The sequence below is a fragment of the Bos indicus genome, chromosome 12 (genome assembly GCF_029378745.1).
Source record: "Bos indicus isolate NIAB-ARS_2022 breed Sahiwal x Tharparkar chromosome 12, NIAB-ARS_B.indTharparkar_mat_pri_1.0, whole genome shotgun sequence".
Lineage (NCBI taxonomy): Eukaryota > Metazoa > Chordata > Mammalia > Artiodactyla > Bovidae > Bos > Bos indicus.
The window spans coordinates 69,059,703-69,065,702 of NC_091771.1; positions in this window are offsets into that span (position 1 = coordinate 69,059,703).

Genomic DNA, 6,000 nt, shown 5'->3' on the forward strand with positions numbered 1-6,000 from the left:
TTATGCAATGATTGGTTCTGGGGACACTGTTTCATGTGGTGCTGAGACTGTCATGGGGGAGAACACATTCTATTCGCTGGTGAACAAAATGCAAACACCTTCTACCTGGTTCAGCCTGGGGAAGGGCCGGCCACAGAGTGCTGAGGAGGGGGTGTCCTCGGTGACTGCGTAGACCTTGGCTTTGGAGGCAAATATGGAACAAGAAGAGGACCGTGGCTCGAACTGCTGTGTCTCAGGAGGTGTGGGTGCATTTTGTGTGCAGCTACAGGTTGCGGCTGGCCTGATCACGGTTTTGTGTGGCTGAGTGCTGAGGCCGGCACTTTATTATCAGAACAGAACAAATCTAGGCTGATGTGCGTGGTATAAAGAACCCCAGGGAGCCTCCGTGCCTCATTCTCTGGCCATTCTTTCCAGTTTTTCTGCTGTTGCACTCCGGATAATTGCAGTTTAATTGGGTGACATGAAATGAAAACTGTGTCCACATTACCCAGGATTATCTCATTTTCCTGAAGCCTGCCACCAGCTGAAAGGAGCCCATTTATCAGACGAAAGAGCTGCGCGCGGGGGCTTTTACGAGCAGGGAAGGGTGTGAGAAAAGGCTAGGAAAGGGAGAAAGGGAGCTGACAGCTAAGAAAAATTATTTCAGTTGTTTATCATGAGGAAAGTTTATCTGATTCTTTACAAAACGATATGGAGGCCGGCGTGTCGAGCCATGAGTAATGAACATGGACCAAGTTTGTTTCCTCCACTGGTTGGACTCAGCGCTGCTTCTCTTTTGTGTGGGCACAGATCAACTTTAAAAGCTTCTTTCAGGCAGCATGAATGCACTTCATTTTACCAAAAAGAACTCTGTATTGATAGCCAGAAAAAAGGAAGGTTGTTTAAAAAGGAAGGGTAGACAATCGGGACAAAATGAGGAGCTTTCAGTTTCTATTATGAGCATGTCTGTCCATTCTTCCCATCTGTTTATACATTCACTGCACAATAATGTCTCTTTGCAGTAATATGTTTCCCCTTTTACACTATTCAGATTGAAAAAAGCCCTCACATCATGACCATGGAAATAAATACCATAGAAATGTGGGTATAGTGTCAATTTGCGTTCTGTGAGATGATCAAGGTAAACCAAAGGGCCAGAAGAATATTCTGCTACTGTTCATTCATCATTCCCCAGATCCAGGTAAATGAAGGACCTTGTCACCGCCTTGAAAACCCCTTCTGTTGCTATTGCATTTGTGTGAATATTTTAGCCTAATGCACCAATTGTTAGGTAGAAAGCACTGTCTTTGAAATTGTCTATTGCACTCAAATCCCTAGTTGCGCGAGGTCTGGGCAGGAGGCGTTTCTATTCAGAAGGAAATAGAAGGCTTTAGTTCAGTAAGCACAGTGTGGTTGAAGGTTACAGAGGATTTGTGAGTGTTTTAAATAAAAGTTTTCGAATGGGGGAAAGCTCATTATCTAGAATGGTAACAGTGAATATGGAGTCAATACCTGGTGAAACAGTATCGGATGGAGCTGAAGTCCTTGCGTTTGGAGTTATCCATCCACGGTGGATTGACTCCAGGATGTCCTAAATGCACACTAAGGAGAGTTTCTCACGTTGTGGAATTCCGCACTTAGTCATGCATCTTAGTCATTTGGGAGATGTACATGTGTTATCAGGCACATGGATTCACCAGACTCTCTAACGTCTGGTGTTCACTTTGATATTAGGAACCTGGCAGGCTACAGTCCATGGGGTCGCAAAGAGTCGGACATCACTGAGTGACTTCACTTCAAAATGCAAAGAGGAAAGGCTGTAAGTTAATATGAAAGATCAAAATTAGGTATTGCACACATCTTGAATAGACTATTAACTCTATTCATTAATTATATTCTATACATTGAGGTCATATACTCAGCTGCCTCTAGAACTCTGGGCTTTCCTTTCAATCCTTTTGGAGCAGATACTAAACTGTCCATAATGTTCCCAAAGCAATGACCTTCTATAGAATTTAGATGTTCTCTTTGTATTTTCCGTAATGATTGGGAAGTACCTAAGTTTAGGGAAGCAGGCATTTGGAAGATACCTGGAACTCCCTAAATGCTATCTTTTTCTCCTCTTTTAAATGATTAGATAAGATGATCTTTTAAAAATTTTTTAGACAATAATTTGCAAAATTTTTGAATGAATTTTCAAAATTATTATGATTTTCAAAATTGTTGTTACAATTTATTAGTATTCAGCCCACCCCTGTTAAAGAAAGTTAAAGTCAAATCTTTTCTCCCTTTATTCTGTGTCTCTGCTGTATGTAATCAAATATATTCTCAGGAACTCTCTACTTTGTTTCCCTTTATTCTGTGATGTGTTCCCTTTATTCTGTGTCTCTGCTGTATGTGATTAAATATATTCTCAGAGCCTCTCTACTTTCCCTGATTTTTTCTTTCCGAGTGAATTATTATCCTTTTATGTTTATTTTCAATAATGTGTGATTCATTCAGAAAGAAAAAAGTTATCTGTAAACTCTATCTCATTAAAACTGGGGGGTGGGGAGAAAGAAAGTTAAACAGGAATAAATCACATTTAATTTTTGTCAAAAAAATTTAAGCACGAAAGTAGCTCTACTTGAAATCTCCAAATCTTACTCTATGTTGAAAAATTCAAATGTGAATTTGACAGAGCATCTTCATGTGTTAGGAGAATAGATCCCTATTACATTATTACATCATTACATCTGATTATCATTTTAATTTAAAATTTTAATTTAGTCCCTTGGTCATAGAAAGGATCTATCTGAATGCCACTTTATACAGCCATAACCCAGAACAAGAACATGTGACATTAGGGTATTTTAAAAGGGTTCATTCACTTCTTTCCAAATACAGAAAAATAATGTCGGCCTGACTCATCTTGGCTTCTCTGGCAGAAATGACAAATACACTCAGGCAGACAGAACCCCATGTCAGACTGATTTATAAAAGCCTGGAGATGGGTGTTGTGGGAAGGGAAACCTATTTGTCAAATGGCCATGCCTGCTTACGCTGGCTTCTCCAGTAGGCAAGGAAGCCATCTCGGATTAGGCTATAAGGAACACTGGAATACTTTTTTTTACATTAGATATCGGAAGTTCAAATATACTTATCCTCTGGAAAAGAGGTGGGTACAGAATCGCAAAATGTGAGGTTGTCACACACGAACTGACAGCATATGTATGATTACCGCCCATCCAGGCAGCAAAAGAGAATCACATCTCCTCAGAGCACAGGCCTGGACTACCCACTTCCTGTATGCAGCACGAGGGATAGGTATAGAACGAGAAAAAGAGAAATCATAACCAAACAAGACAGTACAAAGCAAAAGAGACAAACCAACCAACACAGAGGTTCCAGGCAACTCAAAAGACCAAGTGAGAGGGACTGGAGCGTTCCTACCTGCTTGCTCTGTGTGTGGGTTTTAGCCAAATACACAGTGATATTTTTACTTATTATTTTCACTCAGCCACCCATTCAAAGCTCATTTGGGTGCAGAATGCAAATATCATCTTTTGAATCAGGCTACTTGGGCTTCCCTGGTGGCTCAGTGGTAAAGAATCCGCCTGCCAATGCAGGAGATGCAGGTTTGATCCTTGATCCAGGAAGATGCCCTGGAGAAGGAAATGACAACCCACTCCAGTATTCTTGCCTGGGAAACCCCATAAACAAAGGAGCCTGGAGGGCTACAGTCCATGGAATCTCAAAGAGTCAGATATGACTTAGGAACTGAACAACAATGAGACAACACGATAGTGTGCTGTGCTGCGCTAAGTCACTTCAGTCTTTGCATCGCTATGGACTGTAGCTCTCCAGACAAGAATACTGGAGTGGGTTGCCATGCCCTCTTCCAGTCCTGACCCAGGGATCAAACCCACGTCTCTCACGACTCCTGCATTGGCAGAAGGGTTCTTTGCCACTAGCACCGCCTGGGAAGAACAACAAAATAGCAGTACTATTATCTAAGAGAATCATCAGAAGTTCTAGGAAGTGGTTATACGTGGTCCCCCAGAGACATGGACCCCATATACTGCTGCAATAAAATAATAACAAGTGTACTGTTTTTTAAAAAGTACTGCAAATGAAACAAAAACCATATTCATGATAATAGCTAACATTTATGGGATGCTCATTATGCCTTTGTATTTCACAGCAACCCCAAATCATAGGTATTAGCAATTAAGATACAGAAAGATAAAATAATTTGTCCAAGGTAACAGAATTTTATGTGCTTCCTCCACCCCAACACCCTATTCATATGCTGAAATTCTAAACCTTAGTACCTTCAAATGTGACCTTATTTGGATATCTGGTTATTACAGATATAATTAGTTAAGATGAGGTCATCTGGAGTAGGGTGGGCCCCTACTCCAATATGACTGTGCACTTACACAAAGGGAGAGTTTGAACATACATACACACAAGAAGACCACATAAAGATGAAAGCAGAGATTAGGGGAGATGCCAAAGAAAGCCAAAGATGGCCAGTAAACCACTAGAAGTCAGGGGAGAGGCCTGGAACTCTTTCTCTCTCTCAGCTCTCAGAAGGAATCAACTCTGTTGACAATTTGGTCTTGAACTTCTGACCTCCAGAACCGAATGACAGCACGTCTCTGTTGTTTAAACCACTCATGTATAGGACTTTGTTTTAGCAAACTAACATGCAGAATTGATAGGTGGTCCAACTAGGACTTGAACCCAGGTCTTTGGATTCAGGCCATGAGCTGGAATCACTATACCATGTCATCACTTGCTCTGGATTCCCCATGCAGTTCTGAGCCCCTTAGCTAGGTAAGCTCTAGTGGAAGCCTGGGGCACTTCAGCATGAAATTCAATGAGACACTTGCTGTCCAGAACAAAGAAATCCTACTATGACTTGAGGTCTTAGGATGTTAAAACTCAAAGAGAACTTCAAGATATTCTAGAGCAGTGGTTCTCAAATTGTGTTCCATAGAACCCTAAGCGCCCCTAGGGGTGCCTCAGGGCCTCCTGTAGTGTCGGAGGAGGAGAGGCAGGTTTCTAGGGCCCTCGCTCCTATTTCACCCTGAGCATTGAACTTTTGTATACTTTGGCCTTTGACATATGATCTTTTTTTAAATTGAAGTATAGTTGATATACAATGTTGTGATAGTTTTAGGTGTAGAGCAAAGTGATTCAGTTACACATCCACATATTCTTTTTCAGATTCTTTTCCATTGTAGGTTATTGCAAGACATTGAACATGGTTCCTTGTGCTGTATAGTAAATCTTTATTATCTATTTTATTTATAGTAGTATATATCTGTTAATCCCAAACTCCTAATTTATCCTTCCTCCCTCCTCTCCCCTTCATTAACTATAAGTTTGTATTTTATGTCTGTGAATTTATTTTTGGTTTGACAAATGGTTTTGCTTGAATAAAGAGTTTTGCAGCTTAAAAGATAAAAAACATTACTCAAGTCCAAATCTGGATCTTACCGATGAAGATACTAATGTCCAAAAAGGCTGAATGAAGTTCTCAGGGTTGTGGGTGAGCTTGGCAGAGCTGGGATTGGCTGTCACTATATTCTGCTATACCTTACTGCTCATTGTAGGAGAAAAAGAAGTGAATATTGCCTGAAAATGAGGACCCCATTGGGCATGACTGACCTCGGAACCTCACCATCCATTGCATCTATCCGTGAGGGGCATAGGTACCCTGATTCCCAGGGGGGGCTCATGTGGTACCATCCCTCACACCCACATGGGGGAAATAATGGCCCTGACATGGAGATTCATGCACAGGGTCAGATTCTAGATTTCCCTGTTCATAGCCCATGTGGGAGCACTTTGTATAATGGGACTCTTTCTATCTGGCTACTAATGGGCTCTCTTGATAGTCAAGAGTTGTTTTTTGATTCTATTATCCCACAGAGTCAGAGAAAATTGGTAACAAATAAATGATAAGACAAAGAATAAGAAGTGATGTCTGGAAAAATAAAACCTGCTTTCAAGCCTATGGATCCTCAAGTG